Source organism: Spinacia oleracea, chromosome 4 (assembly GCF_020520425.1).
Source record: "Spinacia oleracea cultivar Varoflay chromosome 4, BTI_SOV_V1, whole genome shotgun sequence".
In the NCBI taxonomy this organism is placed as follows: domain Eukaryota; kingdom Viridiplantae; phylum Streptophyta; class Magnoliopsida; order Caryophyllales; family Amaranthaceae; genus Spinacia; species Spinacia oleracea.
Window position 1 is genome coordinate 33808046 of NC_079490.1, and position 22167 is coordinate 33830212.

Below are 22167 nucleotides of genomic sequence, written 5' to 3' on the forward strand. Positions count from 1 at the left end.
GGGAGAAGGATTATTATCATCAACTAGACTAGCCACTGTTTCTACAGGCGGCTGAGCCTTCCTAACCCATACATTATTCCGGCGACGATCTCCGCGAGAGCTTGCATTTCTTTTAACAACAGCAGGCCCCTTCATGTTAGGCATCTTTTTAGGCCTGAAACTGGAACGGGGAGGAACTTCCTTTCGCTTTCGATCAGGACGAGCTTTCACAGTCTTAATACTATAGGTACGAGGTTTGGCAGAATCGGGACCCTCATACTTAACACGAATACGAGGTATCAAAAGCTCAACCGACTCCCCATTTCGAGCCTCGGTCCTCACATCTTTATCATCGGAGCTCATCCACAACTTGTAGTTTTCAGAAAGACCCACAAAGCCATTTGTAGCCACGGCCCAACGCGGGAGACCATCATAATACTTAGCCCACGCTAGGACCCGTGTTTGTGTACCGTATCAGAAAAGGGGATAGTCTGCCTTAAACCATATTGACGCATGACTCGGTAAGGGAAAATATAAATGGGACGAGATAGCCCCAGCAAAGAAACATAAATCGATACATCAGAACCCCCTGTCATAGTAGTCAAACCCCACCATGGTACCACCCACTTAATAGAACAAATGCCATAAGTAAAAAAGGAGGTCCATTCGGCCTCGTCCTGGCCTTGGTGCAAGTATTTTCGGTTACCCAAGGCTATAGGGCGATAATGTTTAGGATCGGCAGGAGCTTCCAAAAGTCTAAGCCGTTCCGCAAGCCAAATCTGCGAAAACAAGTACAATCGAATCAAAAGAATGTAAAAAAAAAACGGTCCCTGGGGCGCAGTTTCAACGCCCAGGATCAGGCGCCGAAAACTCCAGCGCCCAGCCTTGGGCGCTGAAACTCAGCCCCAGGCAAAAAAATATATGCAAAAGTGGCGTATGCGTGCGCAAAGGAGAAAATTGCTTACCTGCAGTAATAGGGGGCTTCCCTTAAAATGTTCAGATTTGGCATCCTTCTTCAGCTCATCCGCACTCAGCAAAGTCTCGGCAACAACCAACGGCATGATAGAATAGCAACTTTCCATCTGGCTAATCAAGGGGATCAACCTTATGTCACCGAACTCACCATTTTTATTCGATAGCAAATAGTGATTCAACAAGCAAAATACAAGGGCTCGAATATTCAATTTCTGTTCGGTCATATTCTTACTAGGCCTAAAGTGATGTTTTACAAGTTTTGCCAAGTTAACCTTATCATCTACAACAATTTCAGCAAACATGTTATCATCTAGTCCTAGGAAAGCCCTTATGGTTGTTTTACCCTCTTCAATAGTGCCAGGGGTAACAGGAGTAGCATTAGTAAGATAACCAAGGATTGCAGCAAATTCATCGGGCAAAGGACATATTTCGTTGCCCCGAAAGGCAAAAACATGATGATCAAAGTCCCAAAAGCTTAGGGCAGCATGCAGAAAGTTATAATCAATATTAATTTGTTGTAAGCCTAAAAGTGCCTCTAAGTGGTATTCTTTTAACAAAGCTTTTTCTGTGGGAGTAAGGGCCCGTAGCCAACGCCTAACAGTCCGTTGGAGTGAGAAAGTAGGGATCGACATGGCAAAAGCAATGAGTAATTAAAACACAGCAATAGGAGAGAAAGAATTTGAGAGTGGTGGAAAATAGGGACGTATCTAGCCCCTATATATAGCTGAACGCACCCAATGAAATCCTGATCCCATTCGGAAACGTGTTAGGAAATCCGAAAGTCAAATATCACCAGGAAAAGACTTTCAGCGCCCACGGCTGGGCGTCGAAATGTTTAACGCCTGGCCTTGGGCGCTAAAAATGCAGCCCAAGGCCCAGATTTCACAAAACGCGGAACAGGAAAGGACTTAAGACCGTGTTGCTAAACACGAGGCCCTTTTGCAAGTAGGATCAAGCCCAAAGCACCTTTAGCTCCCAAATAAGCAAATATAAACATTAAAAGTTGGTCGAAACTTAGACTCGTCTCAGAAAATTCTTATGTACACTTTTCAAAAAAACAAGTTAAATATCATGGTCATTCTACGAAACACCAAAAATGTGTATCGTTAAGTCGTTCGTTTTCCAAATAAAAAATGTTTGTCTGTCAAAGGATTAATCCGGGCCAAGCTAAAACCGGATGTCGCCTGAAAACTAAAGTCGCACTCCACGGCTTCGCTAAAGTAGCACACTACTATAAAAGGTCGCTTGCACATACGAGCATGACCCCAAACATGATTACAAGATGCGAAAAACGACCGACGAGCCCCAGTGCTTGGGGGCTCGCGAAAAAATAGACTCCAACAAGGAGCGCACGATCAAAATCACATTCCCGGACTACGCCATACACCATATCATGTTTGGATATCTCAAAAAAAACAACAGGTTCGACCTCATCGAAAGGTCGTCATTGACACTTGTGCACGGTCCTCTGATCGAAGACCAAGTCGAGCCGTAAAGACTAGCTCAAAATCACGAAAGCAGACGGTCGCAAGACAAAGGTCCGTCTGAACACGTTGTCAGCCCACATTCAGGTTACAGCTAAATTCGAGCATCCCTCGAAAGAATTCGCTCTTGCAAGAATGAATAAAAAGAAATTCTCAAAAGAAATCACAAAGAACCAAAGAAATAGGAACTTGCCCATCTTCAGTCGGCAAGATCGCGTCACAAACCGCGCGAGTTCCCTAATCGAAAAAAACGAATTCAGGGACGTCCACCCTCAGCGGACAGGGCTCGCCCACCCTCAGCGGGCGGGGTCTGCGTCACTAGCCGCGCAGGTCCTCAGTTTTCGAAAAATAAAGTCTTCAAATTCAAAATAGGCTCGCCATCTTCAGCCGGCGGGGTCTACGTCACAAACCACGTAGGTCCTTATTTTCAAAAAAGCACAAACAAATTTCAAAATATATTCGTCCACTTCTATCGGACGGGGTGTCCACCCTTAGCGGACAGGTTCGCCATCTTTAGCCGGCGGGGTCTACGTCATAAGCCGCGTAGGTCCTTATTTTCAAAAAAAGCAAACAAACTTCAAAACAGATTCGTCCACTTCTATCGGACGGAGTGTCCACCCATAGAGGACAGGCTCGCCATCTTTGGCCGGCGGGGTCTGCATCACTAACCGTGCAGGTCCATAGTCGCTGCAGCGATAACCTTTTCTGGTTTTCCCTTTTCCAAAAATTAAAAGGATTGGTTTTCCGTTTTTTCCAAAAAAAAGAGCGATGTGCTGGATTTTCCTTCGTTTTACGTCCCATAAAAACAAGGGGGTTTTCTCGTTTAGCTAGCCCTGAAAATGAGAATCTTTAAAAACATTTTTACCTCGTGGTTGGGCTTGGCCAGGCTCAATTACACTTTATAGCTTTGATTTCGAAAACATCTGTAGCTACTCCCAATGACAAAGTGAGGGAGTTTCTACGCACCTTTAGATCCTTCCAATGACAAAGTGAGGAAGTTTCTATACTATCAGTTCACAAATCCCAATGACACGTGAGGGATATGTCGACACTTCAAGTGATGACCCTTAAGTCAAATGTTATCACTCGGGGGCTCGTGAGACCCTCGCAAAATAGGTCACATACACCATGGCTTGTGTGACGCACTCCGTCTAATACTTTGACCATCGTCTTATTCCAAGACTCTATCAAAGTGGGGGCTAACTGTAGACACCTACTTTTGTCCCCATTCCCGAAAGGGAAGGTTCGATGATGAAAGCATAAATCTCCACTTGACAACGCATCTCTAAAATAAATGAATCTCAATTCCCCTTTTCATTTCACCCGAAACCTGATATTTATAGAAAACTGCTATTTAGGGAAACCTGCTAAAAATAGTAACTGCCGTAAAGGGTAGCTTCTAAAAGTGGCAAGTCATAAAAGATAGAAACCTGTCAGAATTAGGTGTTGCACTCCAACATAAATCCTAAATGAGATAGAAAACTGCGAGAATCCTATTCCTAATATGATTCGGAAATAAGAGTTACGTATTAATTAAAATCCTAACGAGCCTAGAGTTCGTAACGGGCCCAGACGCATTCCGTCATGAAATTGATACGCACTAAAAGACTCAATTAAGTCTCAAACACTACGGATTTCAGGAGTCCGAGTCTGACAAAGAAAACAGCCCAAACATCAATTTCAACGCCCACCCCTGGGCGCTGAAATTGCTTGGATCATATTTTCAACGCCCAGATCTGGGCGCCGAAATCTTTGACGCCCAGCCCTGGGCGCTGAAAATACTTGGGACGTGTTTTTTCCTAATTCCTCGTGGATTAGAGCTCTACAATTCTATCTTTCCACGAACTCTTTCTATAAATACAGCCCCAAATTCGACGTGAAAAAACACACAACACACAATTATATTCTGAGTATTGACTCCAACCCTTAGCCTAAGCCTCACGCTTCGAAATTGTTCACGCGTTCTGTCGCAATCGATCCATAAATTGAACATAACGTATCCTGTCCCATAATTGAGATTCGTTAAATAAAAAGGAGAAATAGCAAAGTCAAAGTGGTTAGTTTTCTGAGAACCGTGACGCACCTCTCAAGGGTGCGTCGTAATGTGTCCCTTTTCGATGACTTAACTGCTTTCCTCACCCTTTTTATGAACTGTTAAACTAACTAAATCTGATTGTTCTATCACGCCTAACAAATATAATAATTTCGGGAAATTGGATTATCATGCTAGGTCCCTTAATACTATTTAAATCAGATAATCGCGATCGATCTAGTATTATATGTTGCATATTGCTAAAATCAACTCAGATTAGTTTAATAGTTAACGCATGTCCCTTCAATTATTTATGCTGAGCTAGTAAGGATATCCTGCCTCCGGAGTTATCGACGAGCGAAGTACTCCTCTCGGTAGTTACAGTCCCCCGAACCCTCAATCTCTGCCTTGCCGGTGTATGTCGAGAGATCCCCACACCAGGGATCACAAGGGAACCTACGGCCGTCGTGGTCAAACATAATTGCACTCCCTTTATGTCACGATAACAGGGTTTTGTCAGTTTTTCTCATTGTCGTTAAAAACTGAATGGCGACTCCTATATTACTAGTCAATTGGGTGTAAACTCACAGGAAATCCAATTACACTTGATTGAATAAAAAGAATCGTCACACCCACGAGGGACGAGGTCACGCATTAGCCTCGTGCTTTTTCGACCCCCTCACAGGTAAACCTATCAATTTTGTCACGACATAAAAGGACTCCTTACTTATATCGTTGAGTTTCACCAAAACTAACATGTACTCACAATTATTTGTGTATCTTACCCCTTTTGGATCAATAAGTAACACCTCGCTGAGCGTAAAACTATTACTAGATTGATGTAAAGGTTATCCAAGTAAGTGTTATTTTGGCATGGCACCCTTTAACTCAATTTTTAAAGTTTGGAACTTAAGGCTCTTACTATGTTGGTTAGATTTTAAGTGAACTAAAATCCTTAATCATGCAACATAATCAAGCCATAATCTCATGCATAATTAAGACATATTTAAAGCAATAAATAACTTAAAGCATGCATAAGATATAAATGTGATCTAGTATGGCCCGACTTCATCTTGAAGCTTCAACTTCAAAGTCCGTCTTGAAAATGGATTGGAAACTCCGTCTTGAATTTCACCATGGGAGGCGCCATTTTCTTCAAATAGGATAAGCTATAATTAAACTAATTACAACTATTTGATGGTACGTAGACCATATTTAAAAGCAATAAAATTTGGTACTTTAGACCAATATTACATTCAAATTAATGGTAGGCAGACCATATTTTCTATCCTATTTGGGCCATACTAGTCACTTCATAACCTGCAAAACAGTACATATAAAATATATACCATTCACCCATTCATTATCATCAATGGCCCACATAGCTGGTTAGTAAAACACATGTTATGCATCACATAAATATTTGCAGCAATTAATCAAGGGCACCAATAATCTACCAATTATTCAGTCCTTATTAATTCTAATCAAGTTGTTTTAACCTTAAAGGATTGTAGACCTAATCAAGGGTTTATGACTAAAGGCTCCCACTTAAACCAATAACTTTATATGCTTTACTAATTTTAAACATAAAAATGTATTTCTAGTCTAACCGGAAACATACAAGTTTAATTAAAATTTAAAGCTCATATAAAATTATATTTGAATCCCTTTTTAATTTATTTTCAGTTTTTTTTTTTTTTTGATAAACAAATTAATTCATTGATAAAAAGTCATACGACATCTACATAAAAATTTAAATCTAACAAATACATAACAATCGAATCAAATAAAAGCTTCCTTTCACCATAGCTACGATCGTAATATATCAAACATTCTGTATACCCTCTTTTATATCGCTGAGATTTACAGCCTTCATTGACGAGGGGGTCTATAGATCTGTTGTAGCCGTGACAAATATGATTTTCGTTTGATTCGTCTGATTGTAGTCGAAAGATTGGCATCCTCTTCGATCCCGCATAAATCTTTACCAAAGGAATAACCTGAACTAAACTAAACACACAAAACTTAACTAGAAACAAACCCATCATAGGGGTACTTACTAAACTGAAACAATCAAACCCACTATAGGGGTACACTACACTGAAACTATGTAGTTTTATTGAAATCTTACGGAAAAATACAACAGAACTGAAAGAGAAGGGGCGGAAATAACCAAATTTCCGAAGAAAATTGGTTATTTCCGCCCTAGAAAACCCTAATTTTTGTAAACCCTAAAAAGAGAGAGAAAACAGGGAGAGAGGGGAGAAGCACTTGAGCTAATAATTTATTTTTAGTTGAATTAAATGAATTTAAATTAATTCAAGGTTTTAATTTTAGTAAAATAATTAGTATAAATTAAAATTTATAATAATTATAATAATCAAAATTAAATTCCGAGAAAACAATTTAAATTATTAATTTTAAAGTTAATTAAAATTATTTCCGAACTGAAAATCTAAAATTAAACCAAAACGTATCAATCGTCGCAAGACGAGGCACTTGGGCTTGCGCCCAAGCCCCATCGAGCTACGAGGCTGCTGCGCCCCGTACGACTGATCGCTGCACAAGGCACGAGCAACAGCGCCACACGCACACGCAGCCATCGCTGGCCACGCTGCGCGTAGCCCTTGTGCATCGTCGCGTCTGCTTGCTTGCTTGGGCGAGCCAGGCGCGCTGTGGCGCAGCACCATCGCTGCCCACACGCGTCTCGCTCGTCGCTTGTGCCTTGCGCCATCGCCCTCCCCCATCACAAAGCACACACGCCCAGGCGCTGGGCCTTGCGCGCGCGCCTAGCTTGTTGCTCGCTGCAATCGTACCGCACGGGCGACGAGCTCCCTTGCTCGTCGTCGCGTGCCTGCACTATACAACACCCCTTAAGGGTAACACGTAGCGTCCATTGCTTTGTGCGTGCAACATCTATGAGCGTTTTTCATAAAAAATTAAAAAAATTTATTCAAAATTAACGACAAATTAATAAATCATATTAATTTCATAATTTTAGGGCGAAAAATCGAAAATTTATTAATCAATTAATTTCCGATTAACATGGATTCAAATCTAGGTCATAAAAATTTAAAATTTATCACAAATTAACAATTTTTATGGTGGTTTTTAATCATGGATACTTAATTAAATCGTCAATTAATTATGAATATCAAATCAAATTCTAAATTATTCGAATTTCAACAAATTAATTACAATTACAAATTAAGTTGTATAATTAAAAAGCCTAGGCATTCAAATTTGTTAAACATATACAGTAGGTCAATCAAAAATTCAAGATTTAACAACAAGAATCGCAAATATTCAATTTAATATCTTAAAATTACAAACTTTTGCGTTCGAAAAACTAAAAACCTCCGAAAAGTCATAGTTAGGCTTCGAATTTGGGAATTCTGGGTTCGGCCGAAAAATAGTCTTTTGTCAAAATTTTAGAATGCCTTTTACATACGAAATTGACACAAAAATCACTCGATTTGGATGAGTAACGAAGAAACTGCCGAAAAACTGCGTACATATAATTAAATAAACGCAATTTGCAATTAATTAACAATTACGAAAATTAATCACCCCTTTTTAATTCTTTGCAAATTTGTAAAATTTAACCATGTTAAGCAATTTATAGATTATGCAAATAATAATAGGCTCTTGATACCACTGTTAGGTTATGATACATATGAAAAACATAAATCATGCGGAAAAACCTAAATGCCAGGATACATATTAATTGCACATAATCATATAGCATAATTTAGATGCATACACTTTGTAGCGTGCCCTCCCCAGCTGCGCCCGAACCGAACAAGAACAAGTCTTTAGGACTCCAAGTGTCGTCCCTCCGTAAATAGCCCACAGCACGTCCGGATCCGCCTTAAGATTGACCAACTAGAATCGCCCTTAAGGTACTATTATTTTCGGCTAATAGGGCAAGTAATATGGCTGATTTTTCTGCTTAAAAATCCTAGTTTTAAATACTTGAAACTTCGTATATAAATTTGTGACCCTAGGCTCATATTTATAGGATTATGGAAAAGGACTTAACCTATTAGAATACCAATTTCAATTGCTAACTGCTGTACCCGGGTACAGCCAGCTCTGGCTGTACCCCAAAACGACGCGCTCATATTGTTTGTTCATTCTTGTCGACTGTTTGTTCTTTTTTATTGTATTGTTTGTTCATTCTTATTGTATTGTTTGTTCTTTCTTGTTGTACTGTTTGTTCTTTCTTGTTGTATTGTTTGTTCTTTCATGTTGTTTTTTAAATTCATCATCAAATTTTCATAATTGTTGTATTTTTTGTTCTTTCTTCTGGAATTTTATGTTCTTTTTATATTGTTTGTTCTTTCTTGTTTATTTGTTTGTTTATAATAATCATATGGTTAATGTTCATAATTAAACTCTTCATTAATCTTTTATTCTTTCTTTTTGTATTGTTTGTTCTTTCTTGTTGTACTATTTGTTCTTTCTTGTTGTTTTTTAAATTCATTCATCAAACTTATTGTTGTATTGTTTGTTCTTTCATGTTGGCTTTAAAATTCATCATAAAATTGTTCATAATTGTTATATTGTTGGTTCTTTTTTCTGGTATTTTATGTTCTTTTTTATATTGTTTGTTCTTTTTTGTTGAATTATTTGTTCTTTCTTGTTTATTTGTTTGTTCATGATAATTATCTGCTTTATTGTTTGTTCTTTCTTGTTGTATTGTTTGTTCTTTCATGTTGGATTTAAAATTCATCATAAAATTGTTCATAATTGTTGTATTGTTTGTTCTTTTTCTGGAATTTTATGTTCTTTTTTATATTGTTTGTTCTTTTTTGTTGAATTATTTGTTCTTTTTTGTTTATTTGTTTGTTCACAATAAATATATGATTAATGTTCATAATGAAATTGTTCACTTCATTGGTCTTTTATGTTTTTACAAGCGCCTATATTGTTTATTTCCAAATAAATAAATAAATGTACATTTTCAAAATAGTAAAAGTTCATTCCAAATAAATAAATAAATGTTCATTTCCGAAATAGTAAATGTTCATTTTTGTAGTTTATTTCCAAATAAATAAATAAATATTTATTTCTAAAATAGTAAATGTTCATTCCAATAAATGAATAAATGTTCATTTCCGAAATAGTAAATGTTCATTTTTGTACTAGTATTTGTTCTTTCTTGTTGTATTGTTTGTTCTTTCATGTTGGCTTTAAAATTCATCATAAAATTGTTCATAATTGTTGTATTGTTTGTTCTTTTTTCTGGAATTTTTTGTTCTTTTTTATATTGTTTGTTCTTTTTTGTTGAATTATTTGTTCTTTCTTGTTTATTTGTTTGTTCACAATAAATATATGGTTAATGTTCATAATGAAATTGTTCACTTCATTGGTCTTTTATGTTTTTACAAGTGCCTATATTGTTTATTTCCAAATAAATAAATAAATGTTCATTTCCAAAATAATAAATGTTCATTCCAAATAAATAAATAAATGTTCATTTCCGAAATAGTAAATGCTCATTTTTGTAGTTTATTTCCAAATAAATAAATAAATGTTCATTTCCAAAATAGTAAATGTTCATTCCAAATAAATAAATAAATGTTCATTTCTGAAATAGTAAATGTTCATTTTTGTACCAGTATATTAATGTTCATTTTAAACAACACAAAACGACATCGTTTTGGATGGGGGTACAACCAGCTTTGGCTGTACCCGGGTATAGCCAAAAATTTGCGGGTCTGGGCCGCACCCGTCATCAAGAGAGAGAGTTCACTTAACAAGTCCAAAGGAGGTTCCACCTTAAAACCATATGGCAATAAGGGGAGTAGCCCCTTGGCCTTATTAAGTATTTAACTCTCTTCTCTTTTATCAATGTGGGACTCTCACACGTGATGTTTCATGGGTCAAACCTTAACACTTCCCCTCACGTGTGAGGTCCCTTTTCAATATTGGTCACATGTGATGTTTCATGGGTCAGAGTGTCTTTTATCGCTCCCCCTCACATGGATCCCGTTCAGTTGGCCCATAATACAATATAGTAAGGTCTCAGTTGTGGGTCAGGCTCTGATACCATGTCAAATTAACACAATGTCTCAAGTATTCTCATTAATCTAAATTGTATATATATTACACAGGAAGGCTACTTCGGTAACTCCGTATATCCTACAATATATTATATTAGCATAATACACTCCTTATATATCGTAACAGGTCTCAAGGGCATGATTTCAATATGACGGAGGAAGGAAGGCATGAAATAGTAGGGTTGTGAGGGGGTCGAAAAAGCGCGAGGCTAATGCGTGACCTTGTCCCTCGTGGGTGTGACGATTCTTTTTATTCAATCAAGTGTAATTGGATTTCCTGTGAGTGTACACCCAATTGACTAGTAATATAGGAGTCGCCATTCAGTTTTTAACGACAATGAGAAAAACTGACAAAACCCGGTTATCGTGACATAAAGGGAGTGCAATTATGTTTGACCACGACGGCCGTAGGTTCCCTTGTGATCCATGGTGTGGGGATCTCTCAATATACACCCGCAAGGTAGAGATTGAGGGTTCGGGGGACTGTAACTACCGAGAGGAGTAATTCGCTCGTCGATAACTCCAGAGGCAGGATATCCTTACTAGCTCAGCATAATTAATTGAAGGGACATGCGTTAACTATTAAACTAATCTGAGTTGATTTTAGCAATATGCAACATATAATACTAATTCGATCGTGATTATCTGATTTAAATAGCATTAAGGGACCTAGCATGATAATCCGATTTCCCAAAAATATTATATTTGTTAGGCGTGATAGAACATTCAAATTAGGTTAGTTTAACAGTTCATAAACAGGGCGAGGAAAGCAGTTAAATCATCGAAAAGGGACACATTACGACGCACCCTTGAGAGGTGCGTCACGGTTCTCAGAAAACTAACCACTTTGACTTTGCTATTTCTCCTTTTTATTTAACGAATCTCAATTATGGGACAGGATACGTTCTGTTCGATTTATGGATCGATTGCGACAGAACATGTGAACAGTTTCGCAGCGAGAGGCTTAGGCTAAGGGTTGGAGTCAATACTCAGAATATAATTATGTGTTGTTGTGTGTCCTTTCACGTCGAAACTAGGGGCCTATTTATAGGGAAGAGTTCGTGGAAAGATAGAATTGCAGAGTTCTAATCCACAAAGAATTAGGAAAAGAGACGTACCCAGGTATTTTCAGCGCCCAGGCCTGGGCGCCGAAGATTTCGGCGCCCAGAGCCAGGCGTTGAAAATAGGGTCTGGGCAGTTTTGTTTAGTCAGATACGGATTCCTAAAATCCGTAGAGTTTGAGATTAATTCGAGTCTTTTAGCGCGTATCAATTTTATGACGGAATGCGTCTGGGCCCGTTACGAACTCTAGGTTCGTTAGGATTTTAATTAATACGTGACTCCTATTTCCGAATCATATTAGAAATAGGATTCTCGCGCTTTTCTATCTCACTTAGGATTTATGTTGGAGTGCAACACCTAATTCTGACAGGTTTCTATCTTTTATGATTTGCCACTTTTAGAAGCTACCTTTTATGGCAGTTACTATTTTTAGCATGTTTCCATAAATAGCAGGTTTCGGGTGAAATGAAATGGGGAATCGAGATTTGTTTATTTTATAGGAGATGCGTTGTCAAGTGGAGTTTTTATGCTTTCATCATCGAACCTTTCCCTTGCGGGAATGGGGACAAAAGTAGGTGTCTACAGTTAGCCCCCACTTTGACTGAGTCTTGGAGTAAGACGATGGTCAAAGTTTTAGACGGAGCGCGTCACACAAGCCATGGTGTATGTGACCTGTTTTGCGAGGGTCTCACGAGCCCCCGAGTGATAACATTTGACTTAAGGGTCATCACTTGAAGTGTCGACATATCCCTCACGTGTCATTGGGATTTGTCAACTGATAGTATAGAAACTTCCTCACTTTGTCATTGGAAGGATCTAAAGGTGCGTAGAAACTCCCTCACTTTGTCATTGGGAGTAGCTACAGATGTTTTTCGAAATTAAAGCTGTAAAGTGTAATTGGGCCTGGCCAAGCCCAATCACGAGGTAAAACGTTTTTAAAGATTCTCATTTTCAGGGCTAGCTAAACGAGAAAACCCCCTTGTTTTTATAGGACGTAAAACGAAGGAAAATCAAGTGCATCGTTCTTTTTTGGAAAAACGGAAAACCAATCCTTTAATTTTTGGAAAAAGGGAAAACCAATCCTTTAATTTTTGGAAAAAGGGAAAACCAATCCTTTAATTTTTGGAAAAAGGGAACACCAATCCTTTAATTTTTGGAAAAAGGGAACACCAATCCTTTAATTTTTGGAAAAAGGGAAAACCGAAAAAAGTTATCGCTGCAGCGACTAAGGACCTGCGCGGTTAGTGACGCAGACCCCGCCCGCTGAAGGTGGGCGAGCCTGTCCGCTGAGGGTGGACGCCCCGTCCGATAGAAGTGGACGAATCTGTTTTGATGTTTTGAAAATAAGGACCTACGCGGTTTGTGACGTAGACCCCGCCGGCTGAAGATGGTGAACCTGTCCGCTGAGGGTGGACGCCCCATCCGGTAGAAGTGGAGAATCTGTTTTGAAATTTATTTTGCTTTTTTTTTTAAAATAAGGACCTACGTGGTTTGCGCCGTAGACCCCACCGGCTGAAGATGGTGAGCCTATTTTAAATTTGAAGACTTTATTTTTTGTCGAAAACTGAGGTCCTGCGCGGCTTAGTGACGCAGACCCCGCCCGCTGGGGGTGGGCGAGCCCATTTTGAATTTCTTATTTTGCCTATGTAGAAGGGCTTTTGTGATTACAACCTGTTGGTGGGTCGTAATATTTCCTGATTAGATGTGTCCTATAAGTGGGTCCACACTGTGTATATTTTTGTTTAACAATATATATTTTTTGAGATATCCAAACATGATATGGTGTGTGGCGCAGTCTGGGAATGTGATTTTGATTGCGCGCTCCTTGTTGGAGTCCATTTTTTGCGAGCCCCCAAGCGTTGGGGCTCGTCGGTTGTTTTTTGTATCTTGTAATCATGTTTGGAGTCACGCTCGTATGTGCGAGCGACCTCCTATAGTAGTGTGCTATTTTAGCGAAGCCGTGGAGTGCGACTTTAGTTTTCAGGAGACATCCGGTTTTGGCTTGGCCCGGATTATCCCTTTGACAGACAGACATTTTCTATTTGGAAAACTAATGACTTGACGACACATATTTTTGGTGTTTCGAAGAATGACCATGATATTTAACTTGCTTTTTTTTTTTGAAAAGTGTACATGAGTGTTTTCTGAGACGAGTCTAAGTTTCGACCAAGTTTTAATGTTATTATTTTTTGCTTATTTGGGAGCTAAAGGTGCTTTGGGCTTGATCTTACTTGCAATAGGGCCTCGTGTTTTAGTAACACGGTCTTAAGTCCTTTCCTATTCCGTGTTTTGTGAAATCTGGGCCTTGGGCTGCATTTTCAGCGCCCAAGCTCAGGCGTTAAACATTTCGGCGCCCAGGGGTGGGCGCTGAAAGTTCTTTCCTGGTAATATTTGATTTTCGAATTTCTAAACACGTTTCCGAATGGGATCAGGATGTTTATTGGGTGCGTTCAGCTATATATAGGGGCTGGATACGTCCTTATTTTCCATCACTCTCAAATTCTTTCTCTCTTTTTGCTGTGCTCTAATTATTTACTGCTTTTGCCATGTCGATCCCTACTTTCTCACTCCAACGAACTGTTAGGCGTTGGCTACGGGCCCTTACTCCCACAGAAAAAGCTTTGTTAAAAGAATACCACTTAGAGGCACTTTTAGGCTTACAACAAATTAATATTGATTATAATTTTCTACATGCTGCCCTAGACTTTTGGGACTCCGATCATCATGTTTTTGCTTTTCGGGGCAATGAAATATGTCCTTTGCCTGATGAATTTGCTGCGATCCTTGGTTATCCTACTAATGCTACTCCTGTTACCCCTGGCACTGTTGAAGAGGGTAAAACAACCATAAGGGCTTTCCTAGGGCTAGATGATAACATGTTTGTTGAGATTGTTGTAGATGATAAGGTTAATTTGGCAAAACTTTTAAGACATCACTTTAGGCCTAGTAAGAATATGACCGAACAAAAAATGAACATTCGAGCCCTTGTATTTTGCTTGCTGAATCATTACTTGCTGTCGAATAATAATGGTGAGTTCGGTGACATAAGGTTGATCCCCTTGATTAGCCAGATGGAAAGTTGCTATTCTATTATGCCGTTGGTTGTTGCTGAGACTTTGCTGAGTGCGGATGAACTGAAGAAGGGCGCCAAATCTGAATATTTTAAGGGGAGCCCCCTATTGCTGCAGGTAATCGGTCTTTTCCTTGCGCACATGTATTTTTTTTGCACATATTTCTTTCTGCCTGGGGCTGAGTTTCAGCGCCCAGGGCTGGGCGCTGGAATATTCGGCGCCTGGTCCTGGGCGTTGAAACTGCGCCCCAGGAACCTTTTTTTCTTTCTTTTCATTCTTTTGATTCGATCGTACCTGTTTTTGCAGATTTGGCTTGCGGAACGGCTTAGACTTTTGGAAGCTCCTGCCGATCCTAAACATTATCGCCCTATAGCTTTGGGTAACCGAAAATACTTGCACCAAGGCCAGGACGAGGCCGAATGGACCTCCTTTTTTACTTATGGCATTTGTTCTATTAAGTGGGTGGTACCATGGTGGGGTTTGACTACTATGACAGGGGGGTCTGATGTATCGGTTTATGTTTCTTTGTTGGGGCTATCTCGTCCCATTTATATTTTTCCTTACCGAGTCATGCGTCAATATGGTTTAAGGAAGACTATCCCCTTTTCTGATACGGTACCACCTAAGGTAGCGACCTTTTCACAAACACGGGTCTTAGCGTGGGCTAGGTATTATGATGGTCTCTCGCGTTGGGCCGTAGCTACAAATGGGTTTGTGGGTCTTTCTGAAAACTATAAGTTGTGGATGAGTTCCGATGACAAAGATGTGAGGACCGAGGCTCGTAATGGGGAGCCGGCTGAGCTTTTGATACCTCGTATTCGCGTTAAGTATGAGGGTCCTGATTCTGCCAGACCTCGTACCTATAGTTTTAAGACTGTGAAAGCTCGTCCTGATCGAAAGCGAAAGGAAGTTCCTCCCCATTCCAGTGTCAGGCCTAAAAAGATGCCTAACATGAAGGGGCCTGCTGTTGTTAAAAGAAATGCAAGCTCTCGCGGAGATCGTCGTCGGAACAATGTATGGGTTAGGAAGGCTCAGCCGCCTGTAGAAACAGTGGCTAGTCCAGTTGATGATAGTAATCCTTCTCCCACCATTGTTTGTGCCCTTGAGGCTGAGCGGGCTATAACTGAGAATGTTTCTGAAGCTTTGGCATCTTTGGAAGTTAGTGTCCAGGAGCCGGTTCTTATGGAGATTGATATTGGGGCAGCGCAGAAGACTATGGGGGTGGATCCTGCGAACATTGCTCTCTACAAGACTTTATTTGATGACCCGGAAGAACTAGAGTAGTGTAGTTCTTTGCTAGGGTGTAGGTGCCCTTTATTTATTTCAGTTGTGTTTGTTTTTATTCCTAGCACTTTGTTTTCCTTCTTATTATATTTTAATAAAGGCGTATTTTTAGTTTCCATTCGATTTTGTTTCTCCTTTTTTATATGTCTAACACTTCTTTACACAAAGAATATAATTTTTATTATTATTTGGACCGAATCCTTGGTAAGGATTGCCTACGTATCTTGTCAGAATCAGGTCGCGCGTAGTTCTAGCTTTAGAATAAGTTCTAGTATGCCGGATTTCGGTAGATATGTCCTGAAGTGGAAACATATTACTTAATTGGTCAAATGAGTGAAGTATTTGCCATTATTTTCATCTGCTGTTTTTTTTTTTTCATAGGTGTAAAATTCGACCAATTTGTATAGCTATATTTTTCGTAAACCTATTTGGATATGTACTGTACCCCCCAAGTGTTCGTTATTTTTCCGTTGTGTGCGGATAAAATGACGAGCACTTTTCGAAAAAGAAAACTTTGGGCAGGCAGAGAGTTTCAACGCCCAGGCTGGGGCGTCAGAAATTTCGGCGCCCAGCCCTGGGCGCTGAAAATGACTTGGGCGGTCAGTTTTTGACGCTTTGCTTCACATGTTTCTTGCGTTTATTTCTATTTCCTTTTTTTTTGTGCCTTGATATTTTGCTTTGTAGCTAAAGTTAATTTTGAGGCTATTTTGGAGGCTTTTTTGACTGTTAGCGTGAAACGCATTTTTGTCCAGATTACTTTTTTCTATTGGTGACTTAGAACAGTTTTGAAAATGGAGTTAGGGTGCGGAATTTATGAGGATCTTTGTGTAGGCTTTGGAGGTAGGTTGGTAGTGAAGGGTATGATGGAATCTATGTTTTATGAATCTGTTTTTTTGGTAACATTTGCATTGTTTTAAATTTTTGATTTCCTTTGATTTTAGGTTGCATGGATTGGTTCTGACACTGGTTGGCTTTTTAGGTTTTGGGGATATGAATGGGATAGTGTGGTTTATTTTGTGGGTTTCGGGAATTGATTCTCATGGCACTATTTCAAAACCGAGTGGGCTTTGTTTGTTGGGCCTATAGTGGGCCGCTTCTTTATATTTTTTTATTTTGCAAGTACATTTGGTGTTTATTTAGTGTTAGAATAAAATTTTCAGGAGAAATGTTACGCCTTTATTGATTCGGAAAGTAAGGAAAACACACTGAAATAAAACTGACCCATATTCTAAAGGGCCTTAGGACCATCTAAAGTCTCTATTATTTTTTCTATCAATCTAAAGAACTACTAGGCGCTTTTACTAATGGTGCTCTACGTGGCTCAAGCCTGGGGTTTAGTCTCATAAAACTTCGGTCCTTCACCGGTACTCATCTTGAATTCCATTCCTTTTGCGTTGACCCACTGATATGTCTTCACCATCCGTTCTCGACCTCTTCTAGTGTTGATGCAGGAGAGATTAACCGGGTTGGATCGAAACCTTCGTCTTGTAAAGCTAGGGTAGTCATCACAGTCTCGTCCTCCATAGGCCTCGATTCGTTAAACAATGTCCACAGAGCCTGGTTGTCCAATATTTCAGCTGTTTTAGTCTTGGTGAGGTGGGGTGCCTCATCCAAGGTGTGGCAGTCATGGAAAATTTCAAATCCGGGTTTTAGCAAGCCATCCTGAACGAAGGGTTCAGGGAAATCACAGCATGGGTGTTCTTCTCCTTCCCGAATGAACATCCCGTTAAGGGTCCTTTGATATGGGGGAAGGAGGGTGGTTTGTTTTGCTTTGTTATGGCGTAGCCTGGATAGGCGGTCAGCAATATCTTCCTCCGTTGGTTCATAACCTAAGCCAAAGGGAGTAGATTTGTCGAGAAAAGGATGGAATGTGCATTCCTTCTTCCTTATGCCCAATGGGGTTCCTGGAAAATAGCCTTGAGCTAACAGCATTCTAGGGATGACTCGGGATGCATGCGGGTCTAGGAATGCTGGATCATAATCTTCGATGAACTGGATTGTTTCTTCCATTTGAAACCCATAAAGGTCGTCTGCAGTTTCGGCCGTTCCAACCATAGTACAACTGACGTCGAGAGGAGGGGCGCGGATTTTTAGTATTACCCCGTTATGGTTAAGTTTAACCATTTGGTGCAAGGTAGAAGCCACACCTCCTAAGTCATGGAGCCAAGGTCGCCCCAAGAGGAGGTTGAAAGTGGGCTTGATGTCGATAATTTGAAACTCCGTGGTGCGTGCCACAGGCCCGGTTTGTATGGTGAGGTTAATTTTTCCCAATACAGGCCTTCGGGAGTTATCATAAGCTCGTACCCCTTGCGTGGAGGTTTGGAAATCATCGTTTCCTAGCCCCAAGCAATGGGCGGTTCGCAATGGGCAGACATTGACCGCCAAACCATTATCTACGAGCGCTAGGGGGATGTTTTGTCCTTTGCATCCAACCACTAGGTAAAGGGCTTTATTGTGAGCACCCCCCTCTTTGGGTAAGTCCTTTCAGTGAAAACTATGGCCTTTTCTCCGGCATCTCTCGTGACATGGCTAACCAATGAGTCAGGTGTGATATCTGTAGGTACTGAGATGAGGTCAAGTGAGCGAATAAGCTTTTCGCGATGTTCCTTTGAAGTACACATAAGATCCCAGATGGTAATCTCAGCCTTGGTTCTTTTTAGTTGTTTCAGGAGAGGATTTTCAATGACTTCCGCGGCGGTGGCGTGCCGCCCGTTCTCAGGAGTTTGCCTGACCGGGATGTCGTCCATAGGAGGTGGGTGAATATCCGGTTGGTATATCCTTCCGGATCGGGTGAGGTTGTCGACCTCGGGCTCCTGAGGGGTGGTGTCAATGAGAGCATACCCGGGCCAAGTTTCAGTGAAGAGGTCCTGGCCCGAGACTTGAGATAGGTAAATATCTTCAGCATCATCATTCCACACACCGCACACTTCCCTCTCGATTCGATCCATAGGGACCACAGCGAGTGGTGCACCTTGAAGTGTAATATACACCGTGGGGTAGAAATTCTCTGGTTGGTCGAGAGAGATGTGACAAGAGCCGAGTGGGCTCTTGTTATTGTTGGGTTTGCCAACGTTAGGGAGAGGTATTACTTCATCCTCTATCATGTCCTGGATTTTATGTTTTAGAGTCCAGCAGTTTTCAGTGTCATGCCCATTTCCTTGATGGAATTTGCAGTAAGTACCTTCGACCCAATATTTGTTTTTGACAGGAGGGTCATGGGTGGGGCCTATAGGTCTCAACTTTCCTTGGTTGGTTAGTCTTTCAAAGGCTTGTACCAAAGTTGACCCGAGTGGGGCAAACTTTCGGTCTCGGACCCATCTTACAGGGTATCTTCGGGCGGGAGCCTCTTCTACAGCATGGACCTCTTGGGCTTGGGATGTGTTACCCCGATTATAGGTGTTGGTCTTATATGTGGGTTTGCTCTGTATGGTTTTGGCGAGGTCGTCCTCGTTTTTTATTCCCACATCATAAACTCTTTTGAAAGTGTCGAGTCCCAGGTACCTAAGGTGTTGTCTGTAAGCCGGGTCCAGGTTGTCAATGAATTTTTGGACCAATTCTGTTTCGGGAGGCCTGTTGATTAGCTGGGCCGCCTGGTCCCTCCATCTAGCAAAGTAGGTTGTGAAACCCTCATTTTTCTTTTGGAAGAGAACTTCCAGCTCGCGCATGGTGACTTGGAAATCCATGTTCGGCGAGTACTGCTTGATGAAGACATTGACAAAGTCTTCCCAAGTGGGGAAGAGCTTAGGGTCCTGGTGATAGTACCATTTGAGCGGCACAGGTTCCAAGGACAAAGGAAAGGCAGGTAAGTACATGGACTTGTCCACGCCTTTCAAGTTCATGGTATTCACAAAGCTCAGTAGATGATCACGGGGGTTGTCCGTGGCCTTGAACTTTGGTAAGTCAGATGAACTGAACTTTTCTGGTAATTTGCCAGGAAAAGGTTCAGGCTCGAGGGAGAAGTATTTGCTCCCCATGGTTTGCTGTAGGACCATTTTTTCAATCCTCTTCTCGTTTTCGAGGTCATTTTTGGCTTGCGCAGCCGCTAAGGCTTCGTTTTCCATTTTCAGTTGGCCCATAAGTTGGGTCATTTGGACCATCTGGTCTCGCAAATCTTCGATGGACATGTTTGGAGGTGCGAATCGAGGTTGGGGAAGCGGAGATCCTTGAAATGAGGGGCGACGGACGGAGCTTGGAGTTACTAAATCTGGTGTTGGCGATGTATCTTCGAGACGCACTAGCCGTTGATTCCCTGATCGGCACCAAGTGGCAGGACCAGTCCTAGGCATAAGATAAGCTAAAGTTTAGGTTCCCAAAGTTTCAAGCATTACTTAGTCTAGACTTCGACTCTCTAAATTGGTTTTTCACTCTTTCTTTTGTCGGTACACTTTTTGGTTTTTTTTTTGATTTTGGTCATTCTTTGAATTTTCAAAACACTTGCCCGTGTGACATTCATAGTTGTTAGCATGTTCGGTTTTGGTGCCGAGCATTGCCGTCGTAGGAGGCCTAACAACGACACAAAGAGTTATTAATTTTCCACGAGTCGCTTTTGAAATCGAGTGCTTTTCTTACGCCCTCGTAGCAATTCTTTTGATGAACATTCTTTTGCGCTACGTATTTTCCTTTCGCTCGGGCACCGAAGCTGCTGCGCCTGACCATAAGGCCAAGCAGCAACTTCAGCGCCCAGCTAGGGGCGTGAGAAATTCTGGCGCCCAGCCAGGGGCGTTGAAAATTCGTCCCTGGCTGGTTCTCGTTTTCTGTTTTCTGTTTATGCGACTTCGATTTGCGTGCTTGCCTAATAACGTCCTTTACGCGTAACAGCGTTGGTGGGATTCGTTACAGGCCATCCCGAGCGTCGCTTATTTTGTGGCGATCATTCGGGTTTGCGGAACACGTGCTTCGGTATAACTCTTTGGCAAATTAGTGTATGAATGTTTGGGCAGTTTTTAAGGTCGTTGGTTTTCTAGGATAGTTTGTCACACACAATCACATATTTCGTTACACATAACTACATTACAAACATGGATTTGAAAATCAAATATGTCACGTAGTTTATGATAGGTTTCTATGGGTAGTTTATCTGCGCCTGGCTTGGTACCGCTTCTATCGTAGATCCAACACATGCCCCGGTCGAGGTAGTGTCTTCAACAGACGAATTTCGCTCAAGAGGCCAACCCGCAAGTGCAAGCCAAGGGGGCATGCAGGCGAGAGGGACCTAATGGGCGAGCGATTGGGTTCGGGATAGGTGTACTACCTGCACAAGTACCGAGTGGGAAACATGCGCGGCGTATGCACCCCCTATTGGCGAAAAAAGGTATCCTTAGTCTCAACTCCCGAGGGAGCCGAGATTCGTTATGATGTTCTGCCCGTTTACATTAATATGCTGATTTTCAGGTCGTCCCAACTTGATGGGGAAATAAACGCGGGGTAGGATCGTTTCACCCTTCGGCTATTTTGATTACCTACAAGCACGAGTATTTCCTTCACTATCCCCAGTTGAGTCGCCACTGTGAGGGGGTCGAAAAAGCGCAAGGCTAATGCGTGACCTTGTCCCTCGTGGGTGTGACGATTCTTTTTATTCAATCAAGTGTAATTGGATTTCCTGTGAGTGTACACCCAATTGACTAGTAATATAGGAGTCGCCATTCAGATTTTAACGACAATGAGAAAAACTGACAAAACCCGGTTATCGTGACATAAAGGGAGTGCAATTATGTTTGACCACGACGGCCGTAGGTTCCCTTGTGATCCCTGGTGTGGGGATCTCTCAATATACACCCGCAAGGTAGAGATTGAGGGTTCGGGGGACTGTAACTACCGAGAGGAGTAATTCGCTCGTCGATAACTCCAGAGGCAGGATATCCTTACTAGCTCAGCATAAATAATTGAAGGGACATGCGTTAACTATTAAACTAATCTGAGTTGATTTTAGCAATATGCAACATATAATACTAATTCGATCGTGATTATCTGATTTAAATAGCATTAAGGGACCTAGCATGATAATCCGATTTCCCAAAAATATTATATTTGTTAGGCGTGATAGAACATTCAAATTAGGTTAGTTTAACAGTTCTTAAAAAGGGCGAGGAAAGCAGTTAAATCATCGAAAAGGGACACATTACGACGCACCCTTGAGAGGTGCGTCACGGTTCTCAGAAAACTAACCACTTTGACTTTGCTATTTCTCCTTTTTATTTAACGAATCTCAATTA